Genomic DNA, 18,996 nt, shown 5'->3' on the forward strand with positions numbered 1-18,996 from the left:
AAACTCCAGCTTTGCAAAGTCGTTCAGTGTTACAAGCTGAGAATTGTAAAAAAATTACAAAGGTGTGCTTGTGGGAGGGTGTGATAATGTGCGTGTCGTGTTCTGTTGTTCAAGGGTTCTCGGGGCGGTTCTCTCTCACGTGCAACGATGCTCAGTTCGGTGCTCTTGAGCAGCTGTGTATGGATCAGATCAGGATGGCTCCTTGTGCTCTGCTTCTGTGTGTGCCGCTGTGCTCTCTTCTGTCTGTCTCTCTATCTCTGTCTCTGTCTCTGTGGTCTCTCCTCTGGTCTCTTCCAACCTCTCTCTATCTCTGTCTCTGCTTCTGTGTCTTCTCTCTTGCTTCTGTGTCTTCTCCTGTGTCTTCTCTCCTTTCTGTGTCTTCTTCTGTCTGTGTCCTACTGCCTCTGTCTGTGTCCTGCTGCCTCTGCTTCTGTCTCTGTTGTCTCCTTCACTTCTGTGCCTTCTGCCCTTGCTTCTGTGTCTTCTCTGTGTCCGTGTCTCCTCTCTCCTGTTAGTCTTAGTTTATATAGCAATCACATATGGCAGTAACACAAAGGTGGGTTGAACATTAACAAATCAACAAAGAAGGGTAAGACCATTTCTCGAGGAGATTAACAAAATCTCATCTAAGGATATTACTAGTAGATCTGCTCAAGGGTGGGATCCAAACAACGTGTGTTAGGGTGTGTCCCTTTCTTCCTTCCTCAGCTAGTAATCCACTAAAATAGTTGTAGTAAATCCACTTCAAATATTTCTAGCAATGTCATTCTGTATGAGCACAGTAAGAGATGTATCACGGTTCTTTTGGAGGACATCTCACTATATTTTATAGACCACAGTCCTCAAGTCAGGTTAGTCTTCCCAACCCAGCAGGGTCCTAGTCTCATTGTTACTTTTGGATCATGACGGCATTTGTCTATGACCATGCTCTCAACTTACAGTTGAGTACTGTGGCTCTTTGGCCTGGCCCATTTCGATGCCAGGGTAGTTCACAGCTTGCCCTGGGTCCATTCCGTCCCTCGTCAGGACCCTGATTTTGGGATGCTAGGAACAAAAGGCAACTGAGTCAAGAAAGCAGATGCCCAGGAGTAATTATTACTGGAGTCAATCAGCTCCCAAGTTACAAAGCATAACATTAACTGTCTTCCTGTGTCCATACAGAAAGGTCATTGCTCTAAGGTAAACTAAGTTCCCTGCAGCAAGGCTAAAAGGACAAACCCCATGTTATCCTACAGAGAATGAAACATCTGTGCAAAGAAATCTGCAAAAAGCCAGGTAAGTCTTCATGGTCTTAAGATGTGCTCCGGTGGCTGTCCCCAAGCAGGTGGACAGCTCCCCTAGATTCCAGGATGAGGACACCTGTGGGTTAAACTTCTGGTAGGACCTGAAAAGCTTTGAACTTGTGTGGTGGTTACTGTTTCCCTCCCAAGCAGAACCTGCACTGTGACTGGCTATAGTGGACCCGTGGCCAATTCTTCTAAAGAAACTAGTGATGAGGGTCTACTTGGATGGTGTGTACTGAATCTTTAGAGGAAGAATAAAATTAAAAGTTTTTAGGACTGGAGCGACAGCACAGTGGGTAGGGTGTTTGTCTTGCATGCAGCCAACCCAGGTTCAATCCCCGGCATCCCATATGGGCCCCCGGCACCGCCAGGAGTAATTCCTGAGTGCAGAACTAGGAGCAAGTCCTGAGCATTGCTGGGTATGAACCAAAAAGAAAATATATATATAAATATACATATAGATATAGATAAGCATATCTATATCTATATCTTGCACTGCACTGTAGCACTGTCGTCCCATTGTTCATCAATTTGCTCGAGTGGGCACCAGTAATGTCTCCATTGTGAGACTTGTTGTTTCTGTTTTTGACATATTGAATATGACACAGGAAGCTTGCCAGGCTCTGCCGTGCGGGCGGGATACTCTTGGTAGCTTGCTGGGCTCTCCAAAAGGGAGGGAGGAATCGAACCTGCTCGGCCAATTACTTTATAAAGTAAAAACAAGATGTTTTTTAGCAGGACTTGCCAAGCAGTTAAAGGTATTTCCTTTTTATTTCTTCTGACCACTTTTTTTTTTTTTGCTGTCCCTGGATCGTTCCAGTCAGCTTGAAAGACTATTTTTCCACCTGACAACTCTCACTCTGTGACACAGAAGAGGAAACTGAGGCTTCGTGAGAGGGAGCAACATAACCAACTCATTAACAGCAGAACCAAGACTAGTCCCTGCTTTTTCTGGAAGGAGATACCAGAGTTGTAAGATGTATTTTTGACTTTTTACATCGTCTTGTCACATACAGACATCCTGTTTTCTTTGGGGCCCATTCCAAATGGACCTTTGATGGGGGAAGACCTATTTTGAAAGGGATTGGCTGTGAATAGGAACCCTAAGCTCACATTCCTCTCACCATCCGGCCTCCTTTGCAGTTCACTCTCAAAGGCAAATGTGGCACGTGGGCAGGATCTCATAAGTATTCCTGCACTTCCCTTCCCTACTTTGATTACAGTGTACCCAACGGCATTTGGGACTTGGTTCAGGGTGCATAGAGCTGAATTATGGAATTTGCCAATATGCAATTAACTGGAGTAGCAACACATTCCATCTAATGGGGGCCAGACAGAAACTGCATAATTCTCGAGGTGCAAGCTGATTATGCAGTTAAGTGATATGTACTTACGGAGAAGAGCTCTGCATCTATCTGATCCCATTTCTTCAATAGATTCTCCGCTGCACTTTACTTCAGCCTTTCGGCTTTTATGGTCAAATATTCTAACCTGTATCCACTCGAAATGAGAACCTACAGTTTATATGTAGATTGGGAGTTCATTTCCTTTACAAAGTCAACCTTTTAAAATCTTAACTCTGGATGCAGAATGGGGAGAGGCAAATAAAGAAAAGGGGTGAATCTGGGGTTTAATGTGTCTAGGTTTTAGAGAACAATACCTAAATTGTTCAAATTAGGATGTTTTTTTCCATTTCCTCTCTCTCTTTCTCTTTCTTTCTTTCTTTCTCTCTCCCCCCCCCAACTCTCCTTACAAAGTTGTGTTTCAAATGCAAACGTGAGATGCATGAAAAGCTTTCTTTTTAAAAGCAAAGGCCTTTGCAGTAGTTGTTTTTTTTTTAACTTGAAAATGGATATTGTAGAAAGGGGGCCCTTTTACGAGAAGCCCCAATTAAATGACAGTTCATTGAATACGGCCAGTTTCAAGTTACACTGATGATGATGAATTGTTCATTTAATTTGGCAGGTTTTACTGGTTCGCTCTGTGCTTGCTCTCTACCCTGGCTTGACCTACATCCTCTGAGGGGACCCCAGGAAGTACGGAATTTATGCCTGCTTATACTCCATCCCCCCTTCTCAGCCTGAAAAGCTTCTGCATACAAAGTAATTCTCACTGAGGAACAGTAAAACCAGGGGATGATGAGGTGTCAGAAATGGGTGTTATGAGTCAGAGAAAGAGGAGACCCTTGGAGACCGAAAGGAACTGGGCTGAGGTTTTCCATCCCTCTGGGGGAGAAGGAAGGAAGGGGCAGGGCTCTAAACACTGGCTTAATTAAAACCACTCTGAAATAAGATGACTGCCCCTGGGCCCGGAGCTATAGTACAGAAGATAGGATGCTCGCCTTGCATGCAGTCAACCAGACTCAATTCCTAGCACCACATACAGTCCCCCAAGCCCAGCCAGGAGTGATCCCTGAGCACAGAGCCAAAAGTAAGCCCTGAGCACTGCCAGGGGTAACTACCCCCAAACAACAAAAAAAGACAGCTGCGCCTGATTTACAGATGAGAAAACTGAGGCTCAGGAAGGTCAAGGAACTTGTCACATTTCACAGAGAGTAGGAAAAAGCCAGGATTTATCATCAGATTTGTCATCACATTTCTTCCTAGGAGATGTTCCAGTGGAAGGCCAGGGCAGGCCAATTGCAGAGGGCACGACACTCCCTGGCAGAGTGACCTGCCTGACCATCCTGATTATTGTACACACCACAGTTCTGTGGCCTGGATCTGTGGTTTGTGATCTTTCTATCCTGTGGATGTTAAAGATCTTCCCAGAGGAATTACACGAAGAGAAGTTGTGATGCAATAAGCGAAGGGTCATTATTGGGTAGCTCAGCTAGCCCCAGCTAGGGCCTTCATCGGGCTCACCAACACAGTGGCAGCCTTCTCAGAGTGAGCAACCACAATCTCAAAAGTGAGGAGCTTTTATAGCATAACATTATATAACAGGGACTTCCACAGACCACCCTTTTGGCCAAAGTCTGAGGGGCTTTCCACTTCTTGTACTTAGCTGATTGGTTGTTAGTTGGAGTTACATAAGGGTTGCATAAGAGTTACATAAAGGTTATGTAGGGGGGCTTCCCTACCTGCATCTGATTGGAAACCCTTAGTTGACCTCACCATGGCTATCTCAACTTTCGGGAAACCATGACTCAGTTCCAGGTATCTGTGCTCAATTCCAGGAATTCTGGAGCTGAACCCCAGGCCCAGGTTCTTTATGAGCCTGTCGTGGTCCTGCCATTGCTTCTCTATCTCTCATGGACAGGCAATATCAGATGCTTTCAAGAAGCAGGCGGGAACTGTGGTGCCTATTTGCAGGAAGCTCTTTCCTTCTGATTCTCTCTGTGGGAGAGACGCCAGCCGTCCAGGTGCAGCTCTTCATGAGCTGAGGAGATTTTCTGTAAGTTCTCCCAAACCGTGCGGAGGAGGCAAAGAACAGAGAGATTTGGCCTTGGGGACTGTGGTGGTACGCACGAGCAAGACCAGGGTCACTTTGTCATCAACTCACATTTCTATTTTTTTTTCACTTTACTTTCTCTTTACTTTGGTTATATTCAATATTTCAACAAAAAAACTCACTATTATTATTAGGAGTTCCCCACTAGAGACAGACCTGCTGTGGAGAGACATGAGGTCGCGCGGCCACGATCGCGGCTGCATGGTTTTGGATTTCTGCATTTTAGCAACTAAGTCCAGGGAAATTTCTTCCAGAAATTGGATCATTGCAAGCTTGTATCTCTCATTAGTGATCCTTATGATATAGCAGTTGCCACGCCCTTCCCCCCAGCAAGGAAGAGGCAAGAGAGAGAGAGAGAGAGAGAGAGAGAGAGAGAGAGAGAGAGAGAGAGAGAGAGAGAGGAGAGAGACAGAGAGAGAGAGAGGAGAGAGACAGAGAGACAGAGAGAAACCCTTCCCCTCCAGGGCAGGCATGGGGCTGCGCATAGTTCTCAGTCCAGAGACATTCTGCAAGGAAACTCACCTTTCTTGAAGGAGAAGCTGCTTGACACCCAGGAGTGGGGTCCTGAGTATGGCTGGATCTGGCTGGGGCTGAGCTGGATCAATCCACAATTCACTTGTAGGTCTACAGCAAGGCCTGCAGAGTTCTTTGTTACTCAGCAATTTACTCCTATGCATGAGTTATCTTTAGCAGTGGAACAAATGAATACAATTCAAGTCGCTTTAGCAGCACTGATTATTTTTTAGTATCATTTTTAGTATCATATCTATATACATAGATATGATACTAACCCTAATAACTAAGGGTGGTGGTTTCTGACCCACACCCAGCAGTGCTCAGAACTTACTCCTAGTTCTGCACTCAGGAATCTCACAAAGGACCATATGAGATTTTAGGCATCAAACCTGGGTTGGCCGTGTACAAGGCAAGTACCTTACCCACCGTATTAGCACTCTGGCCCCATTGTCATCTTTCTAATCGGGTTAACTGGTTCACAAAAGTGTACATGTTTATGCTTTCAGGCATAAGCGCACCACATCACGCACACTATCACCAGTGATCCACTCTTCCTCCACCTCTGCCCACAGAATCTTTCCTGTCCACTCACCAAACTCTGGTAACTTCTGTTTTGTAGTCAAGTGTTTGCTTCAATGATTGTGGATCCTTTGCTTATTTCATTCCATACCTCAGATGAGTGATGTCATCCACTATTTGTCTTTCTCCTTCTGACCTATTTTGCTTTTGTAAAATATATTTATTATTGACTCACTGTGAGATAGATGTAAAGTTGTTCAAGATTGACTTGACTTCTGGCCTCATGTGGGTGTTGGCATGTCCCTGTGATCTTGACAGTCCTTGTGGCTGAAACACTCTTGGCAACGCCTTTCCTCAGTGAGAGCTTCCTCTCAGGGTGCATTTTGTGACTTGTAAATGCTTTTCCAGGTGCCATAGCAATGATAACCACGTTCCCCTTACTCTCCTGCAATGCAAAGAGTTGTACAAACCAAGATCTGAATGTGTGCGGTGATATCTCATTGTCATTTTAATTTTAATTTCCTCTCATAATCAGTGATGATGAAAAACTTTTTTTGTTTTTTGTTTTCATATTTTGGCCTATGCCAAAAACAGTAACAACAAGTCTCACAATGGAGACATTACTGGTGCCCGCTCAAACAAATCGATGAGCAACGGGATGACAGTGATAGCGACAGTGTTTTCATATACCTGACAGAGCTCATTTCTGGCTCTCCACTTAAGGAACCTGCTGGAAGGCTTGAGGGACAATATGTGGTGCTGGGGATCAAACCTTGGTTGACTGTGTGCAAGTCAAGTGCCTGTCCACTGTATTAGTCCCTGAAATATGGTTTTTAAAAGAATCTGTGAGGTTTAATTTTTTTGTCTTTGGTTTTTGGTCCATAGCCTGCAGCTCAGGGCTTACTCCTGGCTCTTTGTTCAAGACTGGCAGAGCTCAGGAGATCACATGTGATTTGGAAGAATCAATATTGTTAAAATGACAATCTTGCCCAAAGCACTACAGGCATTCAATCAGTCCCTATACAAACACCCAGGACACTTGAAAAAGACACAGATCAAATGCTACTAAATTCTATAGGGAGTAATCAAAACACCGCACATAGCCAAAGTTCTGGGGGGAGGGGAATGAGAGGCTTCTTCCTTAATTTTATTCATTTTATTTAATTAATTTATTGATGGATCGTTTGGGTTTTGGTCCACACCTGGCAATGCTCAGGGGTTACTCCTGGTTCTGCACTCAAAAATCATTTCTGACAGTGCTTGGGGACTATATGGGATACCAGGGATAAAACCCAGTTGGCTGCAAGATAACAAATCACCCTACCCACTCTGGTCCACCTTCCTCAATTTAAAATTATACTATAAAAAATTGGGCCGGAGCTATAGCACAGCAGGTAAGGCGTTTGCCTTGCACACGGCCGACCTGGGTTTGATTCTTCTGCCCCTTTCGGAGAGCCTGGCAAGCTACTGAGAGTATCCCGCCCACATGGCATAGCCTGGCAAGCTACCTGTGGTGTATTCGATATGCCAAAACAGTAACAACAAGTCTCCTAATGGAGACGTTACTGGTGCCTGCTCGAGCGAATCGATGAGCAACGGGATGACAGCGATACAGTGACACAATGATAAAAATTGTACTATAAAATCAAAAGAGTGTGGTACTTGAATAAGAAAACATTCTCAGACCAATGGAATAGTGTTGAGTGTTCAGAGACAGATCCTCAGGAATACGAACAGTTAATTTTTGACAAAAGAGCAAAAAGTATAAAGTGAAACAAGGAAAATATCTTCAACAAATGGTCCCGGAAAACTTGTCAATCACATGCAAAAAAAAAAAAAAGAACTCAGACAACTTTCTAATACCATGCACAAAAAAAATCAAACAAAAATGGATTAAAGACCTTGAAATCAAACTTAAATCTATGAATTCTGTTGAGAAAAACAAAAGTAGGACTCTTGGGGCTGGAATGATAGCATAGCGGGTAGGGCGTTTGCCTTGCACGCGGCCGACCTGGTGCATCCCAGCAATCCCAGCATCCCATATGGTCCCCTGAGCACCGCCAGGAGTGGTTCCTGAGTGCAGAGCCAGGAATAACCCCTGTGCATCGCCAGGTGTGACCCAAAAACCAAAAAAAAAAAAAAAAAAGTAGGACTCTTCATGACCATTGAATTTAGAGAGAACCTCAGTGATTCAATGCCTTTGGCCAAGCGTATGGAAGCAAAGATAGACAAATGGAACTGCATCAAATTAAGATGCTCCTGTGCTGCAAAAGAAACAATGTCCAGAAGAAAAAGACTTCCCCTCAGATTGGGAGAAAATGTTTGGCCACCACTCATTGGTCAAAGGATTAAAGATACATATAGCGCTGTAAAACTTTTCTTTTTTTTTTTTTCTTTTTGGGTCACACCTGGCGATGCACAAGGGTCACTCCTGGCTCTGCACTCAGGAATTACCCCTGGCGGTACTCAGGGGACCATATGGGATGCTGGGAATCGAACCCGGGTCGGCCGCGTGCAAGGCAAACGCCCTACCCGCTGTGCTATCGCTCCAGCCCCCCCAATTTTTTTTTCCTTTTTGGGTCACACCCAGCAATGCTCAGGGGTTACTCCTGGCTTTGCACTCAGGAATTACTCCTGGCGGTGCTTGGGGGACCATATGGGATGCCGGGGATCGAACCCAGGTCGGCCGTAGCGCTGTAAAACTTTTCAAGATAAAGACCACTAACCCAATCCAAAAATGGGGTGGTGGAGGAAGAGATAAAAGAAACTTCTTCAGGGGCTGGAGTGATAGCACAGCGGGTAGGGCGTTTGCCTTGACCGCGGCCGACCTGGGTTCGATTCCCAACATTCCTTATGGTACCCCAAGCACCGCCAGACTGCAGAGCCAGAAGTGACCCCTCTGCATCGCCAGGTGTGACCCAAGAAGCAAAAAAAAAAAAAAAAAAAAAAGAAAAAAGAAAAGAAAAATTAAAAAAGAAACTTCAAAGAAGACATATAGATGACCAAAATGTATATGAAAAATTCTCTGCATCCCTTTCCATTGGGAAATGCAAATCAAAACAATAAGATATCACCTCATATCAGTGAGACTAGCACACACAAAGAACAAAAACAACCAGTGTCAGTGGAGATGTGGGATAAAAGGAACCCTCTTTTACTGCTGGTGGGAATTTTGACTGGTTCAACCTTTTTGGAAAAGAATATGAACACTTCTAAAACCACTAGGCATCGATCTTCCATGTGATGCAGCAATTTTCTAAAAATAGTAACAAGTCTCACAATAGAGACGCTACTGGTGCCTGCTTGAGCAAATCGATGAACAGCTGGATGGCAGTGCTACAGTGCTACAGAATTTACCCAAAGGGCCCCCAAACTCTTTAGAAAAGACTGCTGACCTCCTATGATCATCACAGCACTATTCACAATAGTCTAAACCTGGAAACTACCCAAGTGTCCAAGAACAGATGACTGGATAAAAAATTGATGACACATATTCGCAATGGAATACTAGACTGTACTAAAAGGTGAAATCGTGCAATTCGCTGCCTCGTGGATAGATGCTGAGTGAAGTTAGAAGAGGGGTAGATATAGAATGCTCTTCCTCATATGTGCAATATAAAGAAACATAGGAATGAACAACAAATGCCTAATGGTGGGAGAACTGAGAACTGGTCTATAATAGAAAGTCTATCACTTTAGAAGGGTTTGAGGGGAAGTAGGACGAGATAGAGGGACGCAAGGACAATGGCAGAGAAAACCTGACTCTCTGGTGGTGAGTATGATATTGGAATGTTTTAAACCCTGCCATTATTAATATTGCAAATCATGGTGCTTAAATTAAAATGAAAACAAATGCAAGCTATTTTTAATTTATTTTTAAATTAAAAAAAATTTTTTAAATGTATCACCATGAGGTACAGTTACAGACTTTCGTGCTTACATTTCAGTCATACAATGATCGAGTACCCATCCCTCTACGAGTGCCCATTCTCCACTACCAATGTTCCCAGTATTCCTCCCATCTACCCCTCATCCCCCTTGCCCTCCACCTCTATGACAGGTGCATTCCCTTTTACTCTTTCTCTCTCCTTTAGGGTGTTGTGGTCTGCAATGCAAGTATTGAATGGCCATCATGTTCGGTCTATAGTATACATTCGGCATGCATCTCCCATCCCGAGCGGGCCCTCTAAGCACACTTTACTTGGTGTTCCCTCTATCTGAGCTGCCCAGCATGTGAGGCCGGCTTCCAACCCATGGAGCAAACCTCCTGGTCCTTATCTCTACTATCCTTGGGTGTTAGTCTCCCATTCTGTTGCTTTATATTCCACAAATGAGTGCAATCTTTCTATGTCTTCCCTCTCTTTCTGACTCATTTCACTTGACATGATACTCTCCATGTTGATCCACTTATATGCAAATTTCATGACTTCATCTTTTCTAATAGCTGCATAGTATTCCATTGTGTAGATGTGCCAAAGTTTCTTTAACCAGTCGTCTGTTCTTGGGCACTCTGAGATTCCGGCTATTGTAAACAGTGCTGCAATGAACTTGCAAGTTCAGATGCCATTTTTACTATACTTTTTTGCCTTTTCAGGATATATTCCCAGAAGTGGTATTGCTGGGTCAAATGGGAGCTCAATTTCTAATTTTTTGAGAAACGTCCATACTGTTTTCCAAAAGGGCTGAACCAGTCAGCATTCCCACCAGCAGTGAAGGACAGTCCCTTTCTCCCCACATCCACGCCAACACTGGTTGCTTTTGTTCTTTCGGATGTGGACCTGTCTTTGTGGTATGAGATGTTATCTCATTGTTGTTTTGATTTGCATCTCCCTGATGATTAGTGATGAGGAGTATTTTTTTCATGCACATTTTGGCCGTCCAGATTTCTTCTTTGAGAAAGTTTCTGTTCATTTCATCACCCCATTTTCTGATGGGGTTGGATGTTTTCTTCTTATAGAATTCAACTAGGAAAGCTATTTTTAAAAAAAGAAAGAATGCTTGTAATAGACCAAAAAGATGGAAAATAAATAAGACAACACATTGAAACGCTTTATTTTAAATTTTTTTAGTGTGGGGCCACACTTGGTATAGCACAGGGACTTCTTCCAGCTTTCTGCTTGGGGGTCACTCCCAGAGGTGCTCCATATAGCAGCCGAGAGAGATCCTGGATTTCCCACATGCAAAGCATGTACACAGCCCCTTGAGCTATCTTTTCATCTGGAACACGTCAAACTATACAAAGTTTAATGATTTCACTCAAAAGTAATGAAATGTCTAGAGGTGGGAGAGATAGTACGACATTACGGTGCTTGCTTTGCGTGTGACAGACCTGGATCCCACCCCCCCAGAGCCCCATATGGTCCTCTGAGACCTGCCAGGAGTGGTCCCTCAGTGCAGAGTCAGGAATAAGCCCTGAGCATCTCCAGGTATGATTCCTCCCCCACCCCCCACCCCCGCCCCTGAAAAAAAAAAAAAGGAAACCTAAAAGGAGAAAGAAGTAAAGAAATAAATGAAAACACCTTTCTCTCGGGAGGCACTGGGCTAAGTGCTTTGCCTGTTGTAACTGATCTTGCCATCTGATAAAGTTTGTACCATTTTTATTCCCATTTTACATATGAGTAAACTATGCTTCTGACAGGTTATATGCCTTATTCGGGCTCACAGAGCAGATAGCAGCATTGGGATTCTGTCTCTCTAAGTACTTCTCTGTAACAGTCATAGGAATCATCTACCAGAGACAATACTGAGACAAGAAAAAAGTATCCATTATTCTGCCAACCTTTGAAGAACTCCTGGTTTCCACTGGACAATACTTTCAATTAGGACTCATGACCTAATATTTCTAATTACGATGGGAATAAATAATCCCCTTATTGCCCTCTTTGGAAGGTTTATTCATTTATTCTAACAATTTTATTGAACATCAGTTATGCACTTATGACAGGTATGGTGCAAAAGTCTCTCCTGAAACTTATATTCTAAAAGGGGGAGAAACAACAAGCAGGTAATGAGAAACTTGAGGAAAAAGAAAAGAAAGTAATAAAGAGAGACAGAAGGAAGCAAGGAAAGAGAAAAAAATGGGAAAGTGAGAAGCAGAAAGTGGGAAGAAGAAAAAGAAGGGAGAAGGAAGGAAAGAAAAGAGGGAAGGAAAGAAATAAAGAAGGAATTTTTTTTTCAGAGTTCTCCAGAGAAAGAACCAAAAAGATATATGAGAACTTAATTCTAAGGAAAATGATATTTATTGTAAGAAACTGGCTCACACAATCCTGGAAACTACGTTGTATGACCTACTTGCTGTTTGCCTGACATCTAGGGAAGCCAGTACATAGTTCTGAGAGCTGGAAGGGCCAATGGCAGAACTAAGTTGACTGCAAGAGAGAAGGCTGATTCAGGCTGATGTCAGGCTAAGAACGGTCTCCTTTCCCCATCTTTTTGTACAAGGCCTAAACTTCAAGGCCTACATTGGATAATTCGATAAGGCCCACCCACAAAAAGCCCCTGCTGTACTGATTTGAATGTAATCTCATCTGGAAACACCTTCACAGATAGATCCAGAGGTGTTTAATTGGGCATCCTCTATCCAGACAAGCTGACACATGAGACCAGGCATTAGAGACTGGAGATACAGTACAAGGTTAAGGTGGTTAAGGTGCTTGACTTGCACGCAGATAACCCAGGTTTGATCAGGCACCACAAATGGCCCCTCAAGCCTTTCCAAGAGTGACCCCTGAGCACAGAGCCAGGAGTAAGCCCTGAGCACTGTCTAATGTGGCCCAATCTCCACCCCAATAAATAAAATAAAATTAAGTTCTATGGCAGAGCCTGGCAAACTCCCCGTGGCATATTCGATATGCCAAAAACAGTAACAACAAGTCTCACGATGGAGACATTACTGGTGCCCGCTCGAGCAAATCGATGAACAATGGTACGAGAATGCTATGACAGTGTGACAGTGCTATAGAGGAAGAAAGCAATCTTACAGAGCGATAGAGGCTTTGAGAAAAAGAAAATTAAGTAATGGAAAAAGGGTAATTTTCGGTTGATTGGTGATGTTACTTTGCAAAAGATGTGTCAAGAAATGTTCTCTGTGAAGCGACGGCACTGAACCGAGACCGGCACAGTGAGAAGTAACCAGCTCTGTGCAGGCTGAGGCAGCAAGTTCCAGGTGGAGGAAATGAAAAATGTAAAGACTCAGAGGCAGACAAGGTCATAGCATGTTTGAGGAAGAAAAGGAAGCCAGTGTGACCAGGAGGAAGAGTGGCAGGGGATAAAATCCGCGTGGTTGTCAGCAGCCAGATGGCGAAGCGACTGGAATTCGAATGCTATAATAATTTGAGCAGTCAGGGGAAGATTTGGAGTGAGGAAGTGAGGTGCTCTGGCGTCATCATTTATAGGCTACAGGGACTGCTTGGTGGGGAAGGGACTTGGGGGAGACTTGCCAGAGTCAGAAAGAGCTGAGCAGGGATGAGTGGATGCAGACTGGGTGAGTGAGGCTGGTGATGACTCGAACTGTGGCCGGAGTTAATGAACTTGGGTTTTATTTACTTTGATGCGGCTCTTCCAACAGGTTGAAGAGTTGAAGAAGATTAAGGTCTGTAGACAGCCCAAGTGTCCAATGACAGATGAGTGTGTCTAAAGAAGTGACATATGTCCACAAGGGGACTGTGACTCAGTTATAAGAAGCGATGAGGCCTTGCCTTTTGGGACCACACGAAGGAAGCTGGAGGGGGTCATGCTCACGGAGAAAGGAGGAGGACAACTGCCAGATGATTTCACTTATGTCTGGGGCGTAGAAAAGCAAAGCAAGGGAACAACATCAAAAGAAAACAACCCTTGTGTCTCTGACCACAGAACTGACGTTACCAGAGGGGCTCTAAAGAATCGGGTGGAAGGATGTTGGCACTTTGGTGGTGGGTGTGGTGTGGGAATGTATATTTAGAAATGATGTGAAATTTTACCCCTGAAACATACACAGTCCTGTAAACCAATGGTACCTCCGCTTAAAAGAAATTATACTGAGCAGAAGACACACGTCTGATTCTATTTATATGAAATGTTAGAAAAGACAAATATAATCTAGCAATAGACAGCAGATCAGGGGTGAGGATGAACTGGCACGAAGAAATATTTTCAAATGATGGAACAGAACATCAACCAAAATGGATTATGCTGGTGGTTGCATGGGTACGTTACTTTGTCAAAACTCATGGATATATACACAAGAAATGGAGGCATTTTGTTGATCTCAAGTCATAAGAATCAAGAGAAAAGGACAATGCGGATAACTCACTCCACCTTGACAGTACCTGGTAATGGTGATCTCCCCGCCCACCTCCCCGCCTTAATACCCATCATCTAAGACAACAGAAGAAAGTTCCTTTGTTGTCCAGATATTCCAGTAAGAGGCATTAGCCCCTCCTGGGGGTGAGGAGGAGGTGTGGGTGGAGTGTGGAGGTTCATGGTTTGGGATGAACATCTGTTGTCTCCCATCAGCTTTGTTCCTTTGTTCCCAGAGGGTGTGGGGTGTGTTGTGTTACTTTAGAAAGCTTCTCAGGTTCTGCCCATCTCCTCACACTGATGCCCCCCTTTCCTTTTCTTCCTTTCTTTGTCGTTCCCTGCCTGCCAAGTTCTGAGAGGTTCTGAAGCACAAAAAAACAGATCACCTCACACTAATCTGAAAAGCCAGGTTCAAACAGGAAAAGCAAGCCGGACATTCTCGGGCAATTGTCTCGAGGTAAATCCAGGGCCTCGTACAGCTTCCTCCCTGCTTCTCAGAATCGACGTTTATTGGCTTGAATAATACAGACTGATCTTTATTAACTCTCCTCAGCTGTGCCAGTGGAGAAATAGGGTGAGTTCCTTGGTCTTTGAAATTTGTGTCTCAGGCGTCCAAAGTGTTTTCAAAATACATAAATACTTTGGAAGCAGTTGCTGTAAACAACTTTTTACTAGAGTCTGTTTTTTTTTTTTTTAATTTCCATTGTAAAAGATACCAGCATGACCAGCCTCTTTAGTGGGTTTCTTTCTTGTTTATATTTCATATTTTGGTTTCTTGTACTTTCACAACCAGGCTATAAGCTCTGTTCCATAACTTGCTTTTTTTTAGTTCCCAAGACACTCAGAAAGTTTTCACGTCTGAACATATATTAAGTTGAACCATATGACATTGCTGTTTCTGCAGATCTAGGCAGGAAAGAATGGGCAGTTTCATATGGTTAACTTAATATATCTATTCTGTTATTTTAATGGCTACAAAAGATTGTAATTTTTTGGTCTTAACATGATTAAAAAATCTTTCTCTCATATCTGAATCTTTAGGTTAATGAAATCAATTTGTTTTTTCTACTGGGGGCCTCTCAAGTAATGCTCATGACTCTTGGCTGACGGGGACAGACAGTGGATGCTAAGCACAGAGGATATAGTGTGGTGTGGATCTTGCAGTACAGAGAACCACCAGGTTCTGGGGAACTCAGGGCTACACGTGACAATGCTGATTGGGAGGACCATGGGGTGTAGGGATTAAATGAGGTCAGCCATGCAAAGCATCAGTCCTATCTCTTGTACTACCTCTCCAGCCTGCATTTTATTTTGTTTTTGCAAACAGCTGTAACTAATATATCTACAAATTCTATATGCACAATTTTGAATATATCTCACATATATATGCATGCATATGTTTAGTTACATATATACACCCACATATATGTATGTGTTGTCCACACATATACGATTTTTATGTACTTCTCTGTATACATACACAGACATAAAGTCTTTATGTGTGTTGTATCAGTATTTGTATCTGTATGTATCAATATTTCTACGTGTTACATGTCTAGGACTAGATTTGGCATAGGGACAAACTGTAGATATTTCAAATCAAACAGAATGGTGCAAAGTTAAGCCATAAAGGTTGGTTTATCTGTCACTGACAAGGATCCTGCATTTGTTATTAACATTTTTGAAAATCGTGTTTTCCTCCAGATGTGGAAATTTGGGCTTCACTGTGGTAGCCTCAGCAGGCAGGTGGGAAAGCTCCTGTTCCATCATACCTGCATCCCTACATCCCAGGGAGGTAGGGACTCCAAACACAACGCTTCTATCTAGTACAATTTTAAATCAGTTTCAACAAATCACGTGCTTGTCACTCAAGTGGCTGCCCTGCTAGACTACATCAAAGCTGGGTAAATGTTCGAGGGTCTTGCAAGAGGCCGTTATTGGCTGGAGAGATAGTACAGCTTGCCTTGCACACGCCTTTAATTTTATTTGACCCAGACTTGATCCCTGGCATCCCATATGGTCCCCTGAGCACTCCTAGGAGTGACTCCTGAGTGCAGAGCAAGGAGTAACCTCTGAGCATTGCTAGGTGTGGCCCCCTAAAAAACAAAAACAAAAGAGGCCGTTGTCCTTCCAGAGGAAGGTCTTTGGTGCATCAAGATAGTCTTTGGAAGGAGTCATTGCCATCAGCTGCAACAGTAAAGAACACCCTGGCCAGGTGGACAGGGCTGGTTGAGAAGCAGCAGAAAATGCCAGTGAGAGGCAGGGCTGAAACCTTCCCTGCTCACCCCCCAGGTTCCGGTGCTGTTGGTCAACAGGAGTAAGTCATAGTAACCAGTCGGAGACTCAGTGGCGTCGAATGGGCCGACTCTTCTCCCTTTGCAGGGAATTCACCGACTCAAGGTCACTGCACTCCTTTGGCCACTGATAAATGTGCGAGTCCCTTTCCCAGAAAAATAGCTCTACCTATCTTTTGCATAGAACCTCTGGGGTTTCTGACATGCCCCAGGAGGACCAGGGCCTACGGAGTTAGTAGCCCTTCTTGGAGCTCCTTTTCTCTGACTCCTAGCAGTGAGACTGGTAGATCTTCCTTTCCGGAAAGGATGTTTACGCAGCCCTCCCCTCCTTCTAACCCTGTGTTCATATCCTCTGTGTGCTCTGGAGCCCAGGGTGCAGGAGCTGCTAGCACTCAACTCACATTCACGTACCTAAGATAGCATTTTGATATTGACCCATTTAACACATGTATGTTTAATAAGATCTGCTATTATGCCAGACAACTACTATCATACTGTAGTAAAATCAGGATCCTGGAGTCAAATAGCCCAGCAGGTAGGGCATTTGCCTTGTATATGCTGATCCAGATTTGAACCAGATCATCATATGGTTTCCCTGAGCACCACCAGGAATAAGCCCTGAGCACTGCTGGGTGTGATCCCCAAACCAAAAAATAAATGAAATTGGAATCTTACAGTAGTATCACTAGAATTTGCCAGCTTCTACATCAGTCTGTGTGTTCTCAGAGGCAAGAACCAGATCTCCTACCTTGCAATGTCTTCTCTTAATTTATTCCTACATATTCACCATTGTTCAGGTTTTTGGGTTTTATTTGTTTGTTTGTTTTGTTTTTTGGACCACATCAGCAGTGCTCAGGGGTTCCTCCTGGCTAAATTTTTTTTTAAATGCCCCTTGAAGACAAACATGATAACCTCTAAGTATCTGTATTGCAAACTATAAAACCCAAAAGGGGACAGTGAGTGAGAGTCAGTGAGAGAGAGAGAGAGAGAGGGAGAGAGAAGAGAGAGAGAGAGGGAGAGAGACAGCGAGAGACACACACAGAGAGAAGGAAAATCCTTCCAAAGAGATATAGGCTGTGGTGGCGGGAAGGGTGTTGGTAGGAGGGAAACTGGGGACATTGGTGGTGGGAAATAAATGTACGCTGCTGGAGGGATGCGTGTTGAAACACTGTATGACTGAAACCTGATTATGAACAGCTTTGTAACTTGATTTAAAAGAATTCAAAGTTATAAATTGAAAATTCAAAAAATAAAATAAAACACTCCTCAAGGCCAGAGAAATAGTACTTGGGTTAAGGAACTTACCTTGCATATGGCCAACCCTGGTTCAATCCCCAAGCACTGCCAGAAGTGATCCCTAAACACAGAGCCAGCAGTAGCCCCAGAGCATTGCTGATAGGGCCTTTAAACCAAAAATGCCCCCTAAACATCTTTGAATGTCCATTATCTTTGAACTATGTTGAATTTATTGCTTTTTAAAAAATTGTTAGAACAGCAGCTATATATAGGAGAGGCTGCTAAATTCTCAGGCAGAGATTTAATTAAGGAACTGAGGACACAGAGCTGTACTGTTCAAAAATGGTTCATGGTTCATCACTAGCATTTCCTGGGAACTTACTAGAAATACATCCCAGGTCCCACGCCTGACCAACAGAATCAGAATTCCCAGGTGATTTACATTCCCACTGAATCTTGAAAACAGCAGGAAGAACTCAAAAGGCTGAGCATAAGCTTTGCATGCAGGAGGCCCAGTTTCTATCCTCAGTACCACACGGTCCCCTGAACACGACCCCGAATAATCTCCCAGCACAGAGGTGGAAGTGACTCCTTAGCACCCTCAGGTATGGCCCCAAACCAACCAATCAAATTAACAAACAAACACCAAGAAGCAGTAGTCCAGAATTAATGTATTCAGCAATATTAAATTGTGAATGAATACTAAGTGTTAAAGCAAGCAGAATAGAGCCAAGTTAGCTCATTTCCCCTAAATGTCTAGCAGAGGATCTTGCTCAAAGAAGGAATGTAGTAAATGTCTAAGCATCCAAGCATGTCTTCTGTTGGTTCGTATTCATTGTGTTTTCTTCAACTAGCACATGGGGCAAACTAGGGCTGATTTGTCAGCTTGTCTCTTTTCTTGCTTTTGTAACCTGACTGTGTTGAGTGCACAGTAGGTATGCAATAAAGACTTGGCATCGACCTGGAGCAGAGCAGCCACAAAACATCTAATAGCCTTGTTCTCCCTCTTGGAGAACCTGACAAGCTACCAAGAGTCTATTGCCCACACAGGAGAGCCTTGCAAGATCCCTGTGGCGTATTAATATCTCAAATATGGTAAAAGATATATACATACCTCTCAGAGAGCCTGGCAAGCTACCAAGAGTATTCCGCCCACACAGCAGAGCCTGGCGAGCTCTGCCAGGCAAGATACCCATGGCATATTTGATATGCCAAAAACAGTAACAATAGGTCTCATTCCCCTGGCCCTGAAAGAGCTTCCAATCATTGGGAAAGACGAGTAAGGAGAGGCTGCTAAATTCTCAGGGCTGAGTGTATTAGAAACATTACTGGTGTCTGCTCAAGTAAATCGACGAACAACGGGATGACAGTGATACAGTGATACCGACCTAAAGACATTTGGATTAAGTCATATACTG

The sequence above is a fragment of the Sorex araneus genome, chromosome 5 (genome assembly GCF_027595985.1).
Source record: "Sorex araneus isolate mSorAra2 chromosome 5, mSorAra2.pri, whole genome shotgun sequence".
Lineage (NCBI taxonomy): Eukaryota > Metazoa > Chordata > Mammalia > Eulipotyphla > Soricidae > Sorex > Sorex araneus.